Source organism: Alosa sapidissima, chromosome 1, assembly GCF_018492685.1.
Source record: "Alosa sapidissima isolate fAloSap1 chromosome 1, fAloSap1.pri, whole genome shotgun sequence".
NCBI classification, from domain to species: Eukaryota; Metazoa; Chordata; class Actinopteri; order Clupeiformes; family Clupeidae; genus Alosa; species Alosa sapidissima.
In genome coordinates this window covers 53,339,905-53,356,902 of record NC_055957.1, presented here as the reverse complement: position 1 = coordinate 53,356,902, position 16,998 = coordinate 53,339,905, and the positions used below count along the sequence as shown (strand labels likewise).

At 57.1% G+C, this 16,998-nt stretch overlaps 11 non-coding genes and 3 pseudogenes across 11 annotated transcripts; all 14 read right to left on the bottom strand.

Annotated features, from left to right (window-relative positions):
* Positions 1-1,112: 1,112 nt before the first annotated feature.
* LOC121681445 lies at positions 1,113-1,226 on the bottom strand. Its single transcript, XR_006022138.1, has one exon. It is a non-coding gene; the product is annotated as a U5 spliceosomal RNA (small nuclear RNA).
* Positions 1,227-1,593: 367 nt separating this feature from the next.
* On the bottom strand, positions 1,594-1,790 carry LOC121684321. The gene has a single exon (XR_006023104.1). It is a non-coding gene; the product is annotated as a U2 spliceosomal RNA (small nuclear RNA).
* A 1,667-nt stretch (positions 1,791-3,457) lies between these two features.
* On the bottom strand, positions 3,458-3,630 carry LOC121684622 (annotated as a pseudogene).
* A 152-nt stretch (positions 3,631-3,782) lies between these two features.
* LOC121681434 lies at positions 3,783-3,896 on the bottom strand. The gene has a single exon (XR_006022136.1). It is a non-coding gene; the product is annotated as a U5 spliceosomal RNA (small nuclear RNA).
* A 362-nt stretch (positions 3,897-4,258) lies between these two features.
* On the bottom strand, positions 4,259-4,464 carry LOC121684085 (annotated as a pseudogene).
* Positions 4,465-6,198: 1,734 nt separating this feature from the next.
* On the bottom strand, positions 6,199-6,321 carry LOC121684655 (annotated as a pseudogene).
* A 152-nt stretch (positions 6,322-6,473) lies between these two features.
* On the bottom strand, positions 6,474-6,587 carry LOC121681430. The gene has a single exon (XR_006022135.1). It is a non-coding gene; the product is annotated as a U5 spliceosomal RNA (small nuclear RNA).
* Positions 6,588-6,949: 362 nt separating this feature from the next.
* On the bottom strand, positions 6,950-7,132 carry LOC121684196. The gene has a single exon (XR_006023060.1). It is a non-coding gene; the product is annotated as a U2 spliceosomal RNA (small nuclear RNA).
* Positions 7,133-12,722: 5,590 nt separating this feature from the next.
* On the bottom strand, positions 12,723-12,836 carry LOC121681427. The gene has a single exon (XR_006022134.1). It is a non-coding gene; the product is annotated as a U5 spliceosomal RNA (small nuclear RNA).
* Positions 12,837-13,198: 362 nt separating this feature from the next.
* Positions 13,199-13,388, bottom strand: LOC121684030. The gene has a single exon (XR_006023000.1). It is a non-coding gene; the product is annotated as a U2 spliceosomal RNA (small nuclear RNA).
* Positions 13,389-15,438: 2,050 nt separating this feature from the next.
* LOC121681422 lies at positions 15,439-15,552 on the bottom strand. Its single transcript, XR_006022132.1, has one exon. It is a non-coding gene; the product is annotated as a U5 spliceosomal RNA (small nuclear RNA).
* Positions 15,553-15,913: 361 nt separating this feature from the next.
* Positions 15,914-16,104, bottom strand: LOC121683307. Its single transcript, XR_006022738.1, has one exon. It is a non-coding gene; the product is annotated as a U2 spliceosomal RNA (small nuclear RNA).
* A 152-nt stretch (positions 16,105-16,256) lies between these two features.
* On the bottom strand, positions 16,257-16,370 carry LOC121681417. The gene has a single exon (XR_006022127.1). It is a non-coding gene; the product is annotated as a U5 spliceosomal RNA (small nuclear RNA).
* A 366-nt stretch (positions 16,371-16,736) lies between these two features.
* On the bottom strand, positions 16,737-16,927 carry LOC121683299. The gene has a single exon (XR_006022736.1). It is a non-coding gene; the product is annotated as a U2 spliceosomal RNA (small nuclear RNA).
* Between the last annotated feature and the right edge of the window lie 71 nt (positions 16,928-16,998).

The following is a 16,998-nucleotide window of genomic DNA, read 5'->3' as shown; positions in this document are numbered from 1 at the left end:
CAGCAGGCACCGTCTTCACCCCCGCGGGCACCGAAGAGACCCCCACCGGCACAGTGGAAGCCCCCCCCTGGCGCACCAGCCGCTCAGCCTCCTGGAAACTTATCCGCTTGGCACAAGCCGCAGGCTGATGATCCTTCCCTCCACAATACTCACAACCCTGCACCAGAGCCGACACGTAGCTCCTCCGCTTTTCACAGCCCCCAAAAAGATGGTCCGTCGCCCCACACAAAGAACATTCCCTTAACTTCTTACAGTCCTTCACCAAGTGCTCCTTAGACCCACACCGCAAACAAGCCCGCACAGTACATTGACTCCGCAAATGCCCCACGCTCCCACAACCCCAACACTCACTTGGCAAGTCCGGAATTACAATCCTCCCTCTGTCAGGCCCCAACATGAAGACGAAGGGAGGCCGCACCTGGCGATTCCCCTCTGACCGAAACAGCACGCGATACGTCCACTTCCCCGTCCAGAACCCGTTAACGTCCACGACCCGCCGTCCCTGCGGTACCTCCGTGCAGTACCGTCCCAGCCAACACCGAACATCCTCTTCCAGCACGTGGGGGTTGAAGATCTGGACCACCACGACATTCGTCGGTCGCCAAAACCTCATCCGTAGTCCAAACTCCACACTACCGACCCGTAGACCTTCCCCAGCCTCCTTCCACCGCCGAACCGCAAACAGCATGTCCACCGGCGACCGGAAAGTCACTTCGTAGCCCCCCGTCGACGGCAGCAGGCACAGCACCTCCTTGTCCGTTGCCTCCAGCAGCCCCTTCACAATCGCCGCTCCAAAAAGCTCCCTCGTAAACTCCTCCCTCCGCAGCTTCGGGATCCAAAACTGCATAGCATGCTTCGGCACCGTATCCACCGCCTCCGCTTCAGACACCGCCGTCGCCATCTCGGGTAATCCAAATGGTAAGACTACACTTGATCTTAGCCAAAAGGCCGAGAAGCGATACCCCACAACTGCACGGGGTGCGGCGGCCCCTCTAGCGACGCCCCCCGCGCTCACATGGTTACGGGGGGAGGCGGGGCCAGCAAAAGCGGACCGCCGCCGCCGCCGCCGCAAAACAAAACACCACGACGCTCGACTTTGGACAGGCAGGTGCAGCTCCGCCGAAGCAGAGCTTCCAAAAATACCGTAAACTCGGGGCAGTTCCCCTCCACGGAAATCTTTAGTAAAAGGCGAAAGATTTGTACGAGATGAAGAGAAACCCGAGCGATGGCTGCCACAGGGCACGCCGGACGGAGAGCATGAACGGCGCCGGTCGTGGACGTGAGGGTGACTCCAAGGCGTTGCCCAGTGGCAACAAGACGGCAGTATCAACATCCCCTTTAAATTTAAATGTGTAAAAAAAAAAAAAAAAAAAAAAAAAAAAAAAAAAAAAAGAGTAAAAGGGCGGGAAAACCCAAAAGGGGCCGAAAAGGGAGGTGGCGCGGTTGGCCAAAACACCTGGCAAGGACTCCTGCTGCTGCGTCTGCTCTGCTAAGGAGGATTTCATCACAGTCAGTCAGTCAGTCAGTCAGTCAGTCAGTCAGTCAGTCAGTCAGTCAGTTCCACTGGGTTGGTTCTTTTCTTACACAGTCAAAGGAATGTGCACCGTTCCCGGAGTCGCTGCAATACCGGGTCGATGCGTGGAGCGGACGGAGCAAGCCCCTCTTCCGTCTCCCTGTTCCAAAAATCAGATTAATATATGGTCCTCGGGTAGAGGACGTATCAGATATTAAACTGGTAAGAACAGATTTTTTTTTTTTTTTTTTTTTTTTTTATTATTCACATAAGCCATAGCACACCACATAGAAAGACATTTGACATGCCATGCCACCACCACAGGGGGTGCTGGTCCTATGCGGCACAGTAGTCCCACCAGCCTTGAAAAACAAACACAAGATATAACACACAAAAGATACAGAAGGAAGTGAAGTCTAGACTAGAGGCTGTGGTAAAATGGGCACGCAGGCCCCAAGGAACCAGGTACACAAGTGAGCTCGGGCACACAGGCCCAGCCAAAAACAAAAAAAATGTCAAGACACACAAACACAAAACCAACACGTCCACCCTCAGTACACTTTTAATCCACCCCAACACAACCCAACAACAACAACATCAACAACCCAACACAACCCCAATCAGTCCAACATCCCAGTAGTCCTTTTCAAATTCCCCTCATCCCACCCAAGCAAGTCCCCCGAAGAAGGGGGGGAAGGGGAAGAAATCCCCTCCCTCACAGAGCCTGTCGACCCGTCCGACTCCTCCTCGCCACTAGACGCCGCCACCTCCATGGACCCATCACCACCGTCCTCCACCAGCAGGGCCTCGTACCTATTAGAGACGGAGACCCCGCCCCCACCCTTGCACCGGCGGACCGGAGTCCCCGGCGAACCACCTTCACTCCCGTCCTGCAGGGGGCGCTTCACTGCCCCCGACGCCTTCACCGCCGACTCAGCCATCTCCGCTTCCTGGGAAGCAGAAGCAGAAGCCCAGTCGTCCAAACTCCGCCCACCAGCACCAGTCACCGAGCGGCCATCTTGACTGCCATGCGGCCTAGCCGTAGCCGTAGCCACCAAGCAGCCATCTTGGCTACCTCGCTGCCCTGCTCCCGAACCACCAAGAGACGCCGCAGGCGCCTTCACTCCACTCGCTCTTGCCACCGTCGCACCAACAGGCACCGTCTTCACCCCCGCGGGCACAGAAGAGGCCCCCACCGGCACAGTGGGATCCCCCCCCTGGCGTACCAGCCGCTCCGCCTCCTGGAAACTCTTCCACCTGGCACAAGCCGCAGGCTGATGATCCTTCCCTCCACAATACTCACAGCCCTTCACCAGCGCCGACACGTAGCTCCTCCGCTTTTCACAGCCCCCAAAAAGATGGTCCGTCGCCCCACACAAAGAACATTCCCGTAGCTTCTTACAGTCCTTCACCAAGTGTTCCTTAGACCCACACCGCAAACAAGCCAGCACAGTACATTGACTCCGCAAGTGCCCCGCACTCCCACAACCCCAACACTCACTTGGCAAGTCCGGAATAACAATCCTCCCTCTGTCAGGCCCCAAACTGAAGGCGAAGGGAGGCCGCACCTGGCGATTCCCCTCTGACCGAAACAGCACGTGATACGTCCACTTCCCCGTCCAGAAGCCGTTGCTGTCCACGACACGCCGTCCCTGCGGTACCTCCGTGCAATACCGTCCCAGCCAACACCGAACATCCTCCTCCAGCACGTGGGGGTTGAAGACCTGGACCACCACGACATTCATCGGACGCCAAAACCTCATCCGTATTCCAAACTCCAATCTGTTGACTCGTAGTCCTTCCCCAGCCTCCTTCCACCGCCGAACCGCCACCAACATGTCCACCGGCGACCGGAAGGTTACGTCGTAGCCCAACGTCGACGGCAGCAGGCACAGCACCTCCTTGTCCGTTGCCCCCAGCAGCCCCTTCACGATCGCCGCTCCAAAAAGCTCCCTCGAAAACTCCTCCCTCCGCAGCTTCGGGATCCAAAACTGCATTGCATGCTTCGGCACCACCTCCATCACATTCGCCTCCGACACCGCCATCGCTGTCTCTGGTAGTCCACCTGATAAGAACAGATACTACACTTGATCTTAGCCAAAAGGCCGAGAAGCGATACCCCACAACTGCACGGGGTGCGGCGGCCCCTCTAGCGACGCCCCCCGCGCTCACATGGTTACGGGGGGAGGCGGGGCCAGCAAAAGCGGACCGCCGCCGCCGCCGCCGCAAAACAAAACACCACGACGCTCGACTTTGGACAGGCAGGTGCAGCTCCGCCGAAGCAGAGCTTCCAAAAATACCGTAAACTCGGGGCAGTTCCCCTCCACGGAAATCTTTAGTAAAAGGCGAAAGATTTGTACGAGATGAAGAGAAACCCGAGCGATGGCTGCCACAGGGCACGCCGGACGGAGAGCATGAACGGCGCCGGTCGTGGACGTGAGGGTGACTCCAAGGCGTTGCCCAGTGGCAACAAGACGGCAGTATCAACATCCCCTTTAAATTTAAATGTGTAAAAAAAAAAAAAAAAAAAAAAAAAAAAAAAAAAAAAGAGTAAAAGGGCGGGAAAACCCAAAAGGGGCCGAAAAGGGAGGTGGCGCGGTTGGCCAAAACACCTGGCAAGGACTCCTGCTGCTGCGTCTGCTCTGCTAAGGAGGATTTCATCACAGTCAGTCAGTCAGTCAGTCAGTCAGTCAGTCAGTCAGTCAGTCAGTTCCACTGGGTTGGTTCTTTTCTTACACAGTCAAAGGAATGTGCACCGTTCCCGGAGTCGCTGCAATACCGGGTCGATGCGTGGAGCGGACGGAGCAAGCCCCTCTTCCGTCTCCCTGTTCCAAAAATCAGATTAATATATGGTCCTCGGGTAGAGGACGTATCAGATATTAAACTGATAAGAACAGATTTTTTTTTTTTTTTTTTTTTTTTTTTTTTTTTTTATTATTCACATAAGCCATAACAGACCACATAGGAAGACACTTGGCGTGCCATACCACCACCACAGAGGGCGCTGGTCCTATGCGGCACAGAGGTCCCACCAGCCTTGAAAAACAAACACACAGAAGATACATATAACACACAAAAGATACAGAAAGAAGTGAAGACTAGACTAGAGGCTGTGGTAAAATGGGCACGCAGGCCCCAAGGCACCAGGTACATAAAGGAGCTCGGGCACACAGGCCCAGCCAAAAAAACAAAAAAATGTCAAGACACACATACACAAAACCAACACGTCCACCCACAGTACACTTTTAATCCACCCCCACACAACCCAACAACAGCAACATCAACATCCCAACACAACCCGCAACCCCAATCAGTCCAACATCCCAGTAGTCCTTTTCAAATTGACCTCATCCCACCCCAGCAAGTCCCCCGAAGAAGGGGGAGAAGGGGAAGGACTCCCCTCCCTCACAGAGCCTGTCGACCCGTCCGACTCCTCCTCACCACTAGATGCCGCCACCTCCATGGATCCAACACCACCGTCCTCCACCAGCAGGGCCTCCAACCTGTTAGAGACAGAGACCCCGCCCCCACCCTTGCACCGGCGGACCGGAGTCCCCGGCGACCCACCTTCACTCCCGTCCTGCAGGGGGCGCTTCACTGCCCCCGACGCCTTCACCGCCAGCTCTGCCATCTCCGCTTCCTGGGAAGCAGAGGCCTCCGCCCAGTCGTCCACTCTCCGCCCACCAGCACCAGCCTCCCGGCGGCCATCTTGTTTGCCATGCGGCCTAGCCGTAGCCTTAGCCACCAAGCAGCCATCTTGGCTACCTAGCTGCCCAGCTCCCGAACCTCCAAGAGACGCCGCAGGCGCCTCCACTCCACTCGCTCTTGCCACCGTCGCACCAGCCGGCACCGTCTTCACCCCCGCGGGCACAGCAGAGGCCCCCACCGGCACAGTGGAAGCCCCCCCCTGGCGCACCAGCCGCTCAGCCTCCTGGAACTTCTTCCACTTGGCACAAGCCGAAGGTACATGATCTGTCCCCCCACAATATTCACAGCCCTTCAACACAGCAGCCACGTAACTCCTCCGCTTGCCACAGCCCCCAAAAAGGTGATCCGTCGCCCCACACAAAGAACATTCCCTCAACTTCTTGCAGTCCTTCACCAAGTGTTCCTTCGACCCACACCGCAAACAAGCCAGCACAGTGCATTGACTCCGCAAATGCCCCACACTCCCACAACCCCAACACTCACTTGGCAAGTCCGGAGTGATAATCCTCCCTCTATCAGACCCCAGCATGAAGGCGAAAGGAGGCCTCACCTGGCGATCCCCCTCTGACCGAAACATCACGGAGTACGACCACTTCCCCGTCCAGAAGCCGTTCACATCCACGACGCGCCGTCCCTGCGGCACCTCCGTGCAGTACCGCCCCAGCAGACAACGGACATCCTCTTCCAGCACGTGGGGGTTGAAGACCTGCACCACCACGGTATTCTTCGGACGCCAGAACCTCATTCGCAGTCCAAACTCCACCGTGCCGACCCGTAGACCTTCCCCAGCCTCCTTCCACTGCCGAACCGCGACCAACATATCCACCGGCGACCGGAAGGTCACGTCGTAACCCACCGTCGACGCCAGCAGGCACAACACCTCCTTATCTGTTGCCCTCAGCAGCCCCTTCACGATTGCCGCTCCAAACAGCTCCCTGGAAAACTCCTCCCTCCGCAGCTTCGGGATCCAGAATTGCATGGCGTACTTCGGCACCACATCCACCGCATCCGCCTCAGACACCGCCATCGCTGTCTCGGGTAGTCCTAGTTGTCAAGAACAGATACTACACTTGATCTTAGCCAAAAGGCCGAGAAGCGATACCCCACAACTGCACGGGGTGCGGCGGCCCCTCTAGCGACGCCCCCCGCGCTCACATGGTTACGGGGGGAGGCGGGGCCAGCAAAAGCGGACCGCCGCCGCCGCCGCCGCAAAACAAAACACCACGACGCTCGACTTTGGACAGGCAGGTGCAGCTCCGCCGAAGCAGAGCTTCCAAAAATACCGTAAACTCGGGGCAGTTCCCCTCCACGGAAATCTTTAGTAAAAGGCGAAAGATTTGTACGAGATGAAGAGAAACCCGAGCGATGGCTGCCACAGGGCACGCCGGACGGAGAGCATGAACGGCGCCGGTCGTGGACGTGAGGGTGACTCCAAGGCGTTGCCCAGTGGCAACAAGACGGCAGTATCAACATCCCCTTTAAATTTAAATGTGTAAAAAAAAAAAAAAAAAAAAAAAAAAAAAAAAAAAAAGAGTAAAAGGGCGGGAAAACCCAAAAGGGGCCGAAAAGGGAGGTGGCGCGGTTGGCCAAAACACCTGGCAAGGACTCCTGCTGCTGCGTCTGCTCTGCTAAGGAGGATTTCATCACAGTCAGTCAGTCAGTCAGTCAGTCAGTCAGTCAGTCAGTCAGTCAGTTCCACTGGGTTGGTTCTTTTCTTACACAGTCAAAGGAATGTGCACCGTTCCCGGAGTCGCTGCAATACCGGGTCGATGCGTGGAGCGGACGGAGCAAGCCCCTCTTCCGTCTCCCTGTTCCAAAAATCAGATTAATATATGGTCCTCGGGTAGAGGACGTATCAGATATTAAACTGATAAGAACAGATTTTTTTTGTACGACTTTATTAACACCAATCACCAAATCATAACATCATACACAGAGTCATCAAAATTACGCTACCCACCACCAGTACACCACTCTTTATTTAAACCAAACCCTTCAGATCCCTCCCACCATTAACCCACCCCCACCCTCGGCAGTCCCCCCCACATTTCCCTCGCCTTGTCCCTCCCATACACCCCCTCATACTCCTCAATACACCTCCTCACCCTCCCCAAAAACCAAACAAAAACCACCCGTGGAGCCAGTGCCGGGGTCCTCTTCCTCACACACCCCTGCCTCCAGTCCCACAGAGCCAACTTCACAAAAGAAACCAAAACCCAAAAAGCAACCCTCCTCCCCACCCGCAAACCCCCCAAGCCCCGCCCCCGTAGCACCAAATCTGCTGAAAGTGGCAGACCCGCCCACCCACCCCACCAGTTCTGTACCATGGCCCAGGTGTCCCTCGCTCCCCGACACGACCACAAAGCGTGGTCCAGAGTCTCTTCCCTCCCACACCCCACAGGGCACAGGGGAGTGCGGCTAATCCCATGCCTATGCAGCCGCTCCCTCACCGGCAGGCGGTTCAGAGCCGCCTGCCAGTTCAGATCCCTACCCTCCCCACACAAAACAGGAGGCTGGATGCCCCCCCAGTCAATCCCCCTGACCATGGGTTCCCCAGTCCCACCCTCCTCCCACCTCCTATCCATTACCCCCGTATACAGGCGCCGGTGGTCCAGCACGGCCTCCCCCTCCCAACACCACCCATTCCCCCTCAGAAAATCTGCCACCCTGTCATAGTGCCCAGGCCTGACCAGGGACCAGGGAGACGTACTGGACAAAGGTCTCAGCCGCCTCATTTCGAACCCCAGCCAGAACCTTGCGAAAACCGCAGCCTTGTGGGCAAAAACCCCCATCACTAGCCTGGCGAGGAACGCCACGTGTATCGCCATTACGCGCACAGCGACACACGGGACCCCCCTCCCCCCCTCCGAAACCCCCCTAAACATTTGCTCCCTTGCCACCCTCTCCATCCCACCACCCCAAATGAAAGAAAAGACATCCCGCTCTAACCTCCTACCACACAAAAACGGCAAAGGGAACACATAAGCCAGATAATTTAACTGGGGCAGCAGGTCCGCCTTGACCGCCATGACCCTCCCCGACAGGGAGAGGTACCTCGACCTCCACAGGCCCAAGCGTCTCCCCACCCTCCCCCTCCGGTCATCCCAGTTAAAACCCCCACAATCCCCCCGCTTAAAATGCAACCCCAGGATCTTCAGGCCATCTGGAGTAACTCCAAACCCACCCAATGGATCCACCCTCCCTGCCCATTTCCCAAAAAACATGACCGAGGATTTCCCCCTGTTCACCTTGGCCCCCGAAGCTCTGCCGAACTCCTCCAAGAGGACGTTCACCCGATCAAAGCTGTGCTCTGTGGTCAAGAAAAGGGACACATCATCCGCGTAGGCGGAGACCTTAGCCTCCGCCCCCCCACCCCCCGGTAGATGTACCCCTGCCACCCGTGAGTCCTGCCTCAAGGCAGCCAGCAATGGCTCCAGGACCAGGACGTAGAGGAGAGGAGACAGAGGACAACCCTGCCTCACTCCCCCTACCTGAGGGACAGCCCTGGAATAAAACCCATTCACCCCCACCTTGCTCACCGCCCCCCTATAAAGCAACCCAAGCCAAGCTAAAAACCCCCCCCCAAACCCCATCCTCCCCAACACCTTGAACAGAAACTTATGGCTAACCCTGTCGAAAGCCTTTTCTTGGTCCAGGCTTAGCACCCCCAGTGGCAATCCCCTCTGCTCTGCCCAACAAGTAATGTCCCTGATTAAAACCAAATTCAACCCACTACACCGCCCCCTCACCCCACACGTCTGGTCTTCCCCCACTACGGACGCCATCACCGGCCCCAGCCGCATTGCCAGGGCCTTGGCCAAGACTTTATAGTCGACGGCCAGTAGAGTGATTGGCCTCCAGTTGCTCAGTGCTCTGGCGTCCCCCTTCTTAAACAAGAGCGTGATGAGCCCTGTTGACATCGATCCCAATAAAAACCCCGCCCCCCGCCGCTCCTCGAGCACCTCGACCAACTCACCCCCCAACACATCCCAAAATTCCCTAAAAAACTCCACAGTCAACCCGTCCTGTCCGGGGGACTTACCCCCACTCATGGACTGGAGGGCCCTCCCCAGCTCCCCAAGCTCCAGAGGTCGATCCAGCTCCGCCCGCTGCTCCTCACTCAGCCTACCCTCCAGTTTATCCAAAAAAAACCCCACTACCCCCTCCTCCCCACACCTCTCAGTAAAGAGGCCCTCGTAGTACCGAGCTGCCACCTCGGCCATGTCCTCCCCTCTCGTCGCCACCCCCGCCCTCCCATTCCAGCGCCGCCATATGCCTCCTCACCTGGCGCTCCCTCACCGTCCTAAAAAAGAACTTGGAGGGCCTCTCATCCTCCCATGCCCGCACTCGAGCTTGCACGCCCAAACGGCGCGCCCGCTCCTCAAAATAGTCCCTCAACTTCAGCTTCACTGCCTCCATGTCCCCAACATCCCCACCCGCCACCCACAGTTCCTCCAACTCCCTGTTCCACAGCTTCACCTGCCTCTTCCTCTCCACGTTGGCACTGGCCACCCAACCCCTGCAAAACCCCACCGTCCTCTCCTTCCAACCCTCCCACCAGTCAGCCCTCGAGGAGAAGCGGCACTTCATCGCCAACCACCCTCTGAGGGCCACCCGATACGCCTCACAAAACCCAGCCTCCCTCAGGAGCCGCTTCGGGAAGCGCCACCTGGGTCTCTCCCGCCTCAACCCCTCCACGAGAACAGCAGCAGTAACCATGCAGTGGTCAGAGCACCACACTGGGGACACCCTGAACCACCGCAGGCTCACCCCCCGTGGAAAGAAAAGGTAGTCCAACCTCGACCCCGCCCCCCTGGAGTTACTCCATGTTTCCCCTGCCCCCCCCCCCACCCACAGCCAAAAAGGCGTCAACCAACAACATATCCCTACACAACCCCTTCAATTCCCCAGCCCCCACTCCCCGTCGCACATCCACGTTAAAATCCCCCCCTAACACCACCACCCTGTCACATGTCAGCAGCGGAGTGAGCCCAGTGAAGAACCCCGCCTGCCGCCCCCTCCCACTAGGAGCATAGACGTTCACCAGCCTTAAATCAAGGCCCCGAAACGTGCAGTCCACACACAAAACCCTCCCCGGCTCACTACAGACCACTGTTTCCACCACAAAATCCCAAGACCCAAACAAAACCCCCACCCCATCAGAATGAGCATTTCCCACCCCCCACACAGAAGGCCCCCTGCCCCATCCCCTTGAAAACACACCCGCATCCCCCCTGTCCCGCAGGTGGCATTCCTGCAAAAATAAACAGTCGAACCCCAGCCCCTCCAAGGAGGCATAAAACACAGCCCGCTTTCCCTTGTCCCGGAGCCCCCTTACATTAAGGGAGGCAAAAGTCATTTCCAGCCCCATCTACAAGGACCGCCCCTCCCCACCCTTGCAAAGACCACCCCGTCACCCCCTCCCCTATAAGGCAGCCCTGCAACAGAAAAACAACCCTCCACCACCCTCCTCAGCACCGAAACCCCCCCCCCCACACCCCCCCTCCCACCCCCCCCCCCCCATACAATACACAGGAAAAAACCCACATCCCAAAGAGCACATCAAAACCACAGTCCCCATCACAGTCCAGACACTTCCCCATCCCACCCAACCAAGTCCAGCACAACAAAGAACAAGCCATCAGCTACTCACAGTCAAGAAGGGCCGACGTCCCTCCCGCCATCAGACACCGGTCCCAGCTGAGGCCGGTCGCGCGTAGAAACGGCCCTCCTGAGGAGTCCCGACAACGGGCTCTGGCTCCCCTCCTCCGTCTCCCGCTCCTCACCACCACTGGAAACGACCTCCGGGCTCCCAGGAGACGACCGGCCATCCTCAGACGAGGAGTACAGCTCGGGCGACGAGCCGCCCCCCCCGCCAGCCTTCAGCTTGTCCACGCTCACCTCCAGCGCCGAGAAAGGGGAAAGTGCCTGCTCCATGACCGGCACGTCCCCCCGCCGCTGCCCAGACGAACTGGCCCGCTCCGCCGAAGCCGCCGCCGGATGCTGCTGCAGCTCCGCCGGGACCACCTTCACCTTTGACGCACCTCCTGTCCCTTCTCCCGCAGCCGCCTGCCTCTTCGCCCCCCGCGGGCCGTCCCCCATCTGCACGTCTTCAAGCTGCAAGGAGTCCGCGAAGACCCTCTCGGCATCCGGATCCTCGCTCCACCGGCCAGACCCCCCACCACCAGGTGGCGCCACCTCCAAAGACGACTCCTCCACCTCCAGGCCCAACTCCCGAGGAAGACGTGAGCCGCCATCTTGGCCATGCGGTCCCCCGCATGTAGCCTTAGCTGCTACCTCCTCCCGGCGCGAAATGCCGTCAGCTCCATCCACCTCACTCCCCCCGGAATCCGGCAGCGGCACACGGTCAGCAAAGGACAGCTGCATCACCACCTCCGTGTCCAGCGACGCCGGTGCCCCGCGCAGGTCCTCCACAGGCCCCACACCGCCGTCAGCATCGACCTGCCCGTCCCCCACAGACGGCCTCCGCTCCTCCAGGCGCTCCTCAGCCACCACCTCTCGAAACACAGCCTCCTGCCGCCCAGCCACCGCCGCAAACGACTTCCTCCCTTCTGGACACTGCCGAAACAGATGATCCCCACCTCCGCAGATCGAGCAGGACTTCGGCATTGGGCAAACCCTCGCCTCATGGGCCTTGCTCCCGCATCTCCTGCAGCCGGGACCCGTACACTCTGCCTTCATGTGGCCCCGTCCCCCACACCGCCTGCAGTACACCGGCTGCCCCCGGTACGATAGAAAACCCCGGTTCGGCCCCAGGGAGAAAGACCCCGGCGGGTGCAGGAGTCCGTCCTCACCGTCTGGGTCTTCCTTAAATTTCACGAAGAACTGGCGCCTCCCGTTCCACACACCAAATCGATTCAGGCATTTCAAACCCCCGCGGACCTCTGAACAATACCGCCTTAAAAAAGCCTCCACCACCTCCACTTCCACCCACGGGTTGTACATTAGCACGTACAACGCCGTGCTAGCATGTCCAAACAAAGGAGTGATAGAAATGCCCCTCACCTCCTCCCGCGACCGCTCCAGCTGAAAATGGCGAAAGAACTCCAGACAGTCCGCCTGCTCGAAAAAGCTGATATCAAAAAGTCCAGCAGCCGGGAAATCCATTACGCAGAGCAGCTTCTCCACTGCCACCTTGAACAGCCCATCCAGCACGGTCCGCATTACATACTCCAAGTCGACCTTCATCCGCAGCTCCCGAACGTCATCCACCGTCAGTCTCACCGTATTCCTAAGCCGCACCTGAGGGGCCGGCCCGTACATGGATGTACTCGCCATCGCTACTCCCTACACTCTACTTGATCTTAGCCAAAAGGCCGAGAAGCGATACCCCACAACTGCACGGGGTGCGGCGGCCCCTCTAGCGACGCCCCCCGCGCTCACATGGTTACGGGGGGAGGCGGGGCCAGCAAAAGCGGACCGCCGCCGCCGCCGCCGCAAAACAAAACACCACGACGCTCGACTTTGGACAGGCAGGTGCAGCTCCGCCGAAGCAGAGCTTCCAAAAATACCGTAAACTCGGGGCAGTTCCCCTCCACGGAAATCTTTAGTAAAAGGCGAAAGATTTGTACGAGATGAAGAGAAACCCGAGCGATGGCTGCCACAGGGCACGCCGGACGGAGAGCATGAACGGCGCCGGTCGTGGACGTGAGGGTGACTCCAAGGCGTTGCCCAGTGGCAACAAGACGGCAGTATCAACATCCCCTTTAAATTTAAATGTGTAAAAAAAAAAAAAAAAAAAAAAAAAAAAAAAAAAAAAGAGTAAAAGGGCGGGAAAACCCAAAAGGGGCCGAAAAGGGAGGTGGCGCGGTTGGCCAAAACACCTGGCAAGGACTCCTGCTGCTGCGTCTGCTCTGCTAAGGAGGATTTCATCACAGTCAGTCAGTCAGTCAGTCAGTCAGTCAGTCAGTCAGTCAGTCAGTTCCACTGGGTTGGTTCTTTTCTTACACAGTCAAAGGAATGTGCACCGTTCCCGGAGTCGCTGCAATACCGGGTCGATGCGTGGAGCGGACGGAGCAAGCCCCTCTTCCGTCTCCCTGTTCCAAAAATCAGATTAATATATGGTCCTCGGGTAGAGGACGTATCAGATATTAAACTGATAAGAACAGATTTTTTTTTTTTTTATTCACATATTATGCGAAGCGGATCAGATAAATCAGATCAAGAACAAACCATACAGTAATCCATACAGACAACCATAAAAACCATAGCAAAACACCCATCGTCTCCAACATACGCACGTACTAGGGCTATAGCATGTCCCACAAGACTTTATTCAGCCCATTTCACAAAGCTACAAAAAAAATCACAAGCCCATCACCAAACACACATCACAACACAAAGTCATAACTTCTAGGCTCCACCAGAACAGTAGTAGCCTTCACATTGTCCTCATCGCACCCCAGAAGAGAATCCGGGGAGGCCCCGCCTCCAGCCACCACGACACAACTGGCCTTGGCGCCCACGGCCTCCATATCATCGCCGTCGACCTTGCAAACACACCTCAGTCACTTCCACTTGACTCGACCATGCCCGTCAACTGCTTCAAATTCTTCTCGTCCCAGCCCAGAAGCAAATCCGCGCCGACCACCAACTCCTCGCCGGGCCTGCCGTCCTCGACCTCGATCTCCTCCTCGCTGTCGTCATCGCCATCATCTTCCTCCAGGGGGGTGACCTGGCCAAACACCTGCACTGTCTGGCACGACCTGAGGCGGCGCACCGGAGTCTCCTCCGACCCGCTGTCCTCCAGGGGGCGCTTCCCTGTAGCTGGTGCCACTCCTGTGATCACCACCTCCTCATCGAAGGGGCAATCAGCCCACGACCTAGGTGAAACCTCTCTCGCCGACTCATCCACAGCAACACCAGAACACGTCTCCTCAGCCACAGCCTGGGGGGGGTCAGCCCGAGGTCCAGGAGAAACCACGGGAACACCAGAACACGTCTCCTCGGCCACAGCCTGTGGGGAATCAGCCGTAGGCCCAGGGGAAAGCACACTAACAACATTAACAGCCTGGGGAGCTGCAAACTGAGATGAACCCTCCGGGGCGGAAACAGAGGGCCTCTCAGCAGCAGCTCCATGTGCACTCACCACCTGCTCGCTGCTAGCCACCATCTTTGCTACCACATGGCTCACCACCTGCTCATCGTTAGCCGCCATCTTAGCGACCGCATGGCCGCCGTCAGACAAAGGATCAGCAAGCCTCGAAAGAGTCCTCCCGGGGGGCATAGGGGACTCCTCTCCAGCAGCCGACCGCACGTCCGTCGGTCCTCGACCCTCAGACTTTTCACGACCCACAGCAGCTCTCCTTCGACCTGGGCAAGCTCTAAACAGGTGCTCCGAAGACCCACAAAGACTGCAGGTCTTCGGAGCCAAACATTTCGCCGCCATGTGCTCCGTAGAGCCGCAATGGCGGCACCTGGTTACTTTGCAGTCCTCTCTTACATGTCCATTCTCCCCACACTTCCAACAACCCCCAGGCCTCCCAGGGACAAACAAGTAGCCCCTGTCTGGCCCCAAGGCGAAGGACTGGGGAGGCGAAGCCCCCGCTTTAAAGCGCACTTTAAACCTTCTCCTTCCCGTCCAGAAACCCCTTGAATCAGTCACTTTAGCACCCTCTCTCACATCACGGCAATACCTCTTCAAAAAAGCAACAATATCTTCTTCTAACACAAAAGGATTGAACATGTGCACAAAAACATGAGTCTCTGACGAAAAAAACACCATACCCTTAAAAAAATCCACATGTAACTTCTCATTAATCCTCTTCTTAGCCATTTCAAAAAACATTTCAGTCCGAAAAGTAACATCAAACGTACCTTGAGGCCGATACTCCTGCAAGCAAAGGACCTCCCGCACTCCCAAATCCAAAGTGTCCAGCAAAACCTTGTCCGAAAAGTACTCCCTCTTCATCTCCGTCCTCCTGCTCACCGGAACCACAAAACGGATCGTGTTCCTCAATCTCAATGGGCCCAACGTCCCCATCGCCTTCCCGTCGCGTGAACGATATGCTCCACTTGATCTTAGCCAAAAGGCCGAGAAGCGATACCCCACAACTGCACGGGGTGCGGCGGCCCCTCTAGCGACGCCCCCCGCGCTCACATGGTTACGGGGGGAGGCGGGGCCAGCAAAAGCGGACCGCCGCCGCCGCCGCCGCAAAACAAAACACCACGACGCTCGACTTTGGACAGGCAGGTGCAGCTCCGCCGAAGCAGAGCTTCCAAAAATACCGTAAACTCGGGGCAGTTCCCCTCCACGGAAATCTTTAGTAAAAGGCGAAAGATTTGTACGAGATGAAGAGAAACCCGAGCGATGGCTGCCACAGGGCACGCCGGACGGAGAGCATGAACGGCGCCGGTCGTGGACGTGAGGGTGACTCCAAGGCGTTGCCCAGTGGCAACAAGACGGCAGTATCAACATCCCCTTTAAATTTAAATGTGTAAAAAAAAAAAAAAAAAAAAAAAAAAAAAAAAAAAAGAGTAAAAGGGCGGGAAAACCCAAAAGGGGCCGAAAAGGGAGGTGGCGCGGTTGGCCAAAACACCTGGCAAGGACTCCTGCTGCTGCGTCTGCTCTGCTAAGGAGGATTTCATCACAGTCAGTCAGTCAGTCAGTCAGTCAGTCAGTCAGTCAGTCAGTCAGTTCCACTGGGTTGGTTCTTTTCTTACACAGTCAAAGGAATGTGCACCGTTCCCGGAGTCGCTGCAATACCGGGTCGATGCGTGGAGCGGACGGAGCAAGCCCCTCTTCCGTCTCCCTGTTCCAAAAATCAGATTAATATATGGTCCTCGGGTAGAGGACGTATCAGATATTAAACTGATAAGAACAGATACTACACTTGATCTTAGCCAAAAGGCCGAGAAGCGATACCCCACAACTGCACGGGGTGCGGCGGCCCCTCTAGCGACGCCCCCCGCGCTCACATGGTTACGGGGGGAGGCGGGGCCAGCAAAAGCGGACCGCCGCCGCCGCCGCCGCAAAACAAAACACCACGACGCTCGACTTTGGACAGGCAGGTGCAGCTCCGCCGAAGCAGAGCTTCCAAAAATACCGTAAACTCGGGGCAGTTCCCCTCCACGGAAATCTTTAGTAAAAGGCGAAAGATTTGTACGAGATGAAGAGAAACCCGAGCGATGGCTGCCACAGGGCACGCCGGACGGAGAGCATGAACGGCGCCGGTCGTGGACGTGAGGGTGACTCCAAGGCGTTGCCCAGTGGCAACAAGACGGCAGTATCAACATCCCCTTTAAATTTAAATGTGTAAAAAAAAAAAAAAAAAAAAAAAAAAAAAAAAAAAAAGAGTAAAAGGGCGGGAAAACCCAAAAGGGGCCGAAAAGGGAGGTGGCGCGGTTGGCCAAAACACCTGGCAAGGACTCCTGCTGCTGCGTCTGCTCTGCTAAGGAGGATTTCATCACAGTCAGTCAGTCAGTCAGTCAGTCAGTCAGTCAGTCAGTCAGTCAGTCAGTTCCACTGGGTTGGTTCTTTTCTTACACAGTCAAAGGAATGTGCACCGTTCCCGGAGTCGCTGCAATACCGGGTCGATGCGTGGAGCGGACGGAGCAAGCCCCTCTTCCGTCTCCCTGTTCCAAAAATCAGATTAATATATGGTCCTCGGGTAGAGGACGTATCAGATATTAAACTGATAAGAACAGATACTACACTTGATCTTAGCCAAAAGGCCGAGAAGCGATACCCCACAACTGCACGGGGTGCGGCGGCCCCTCTAGCGACGCCCCCCGCGCTCACATGGTTACGGGGGGAG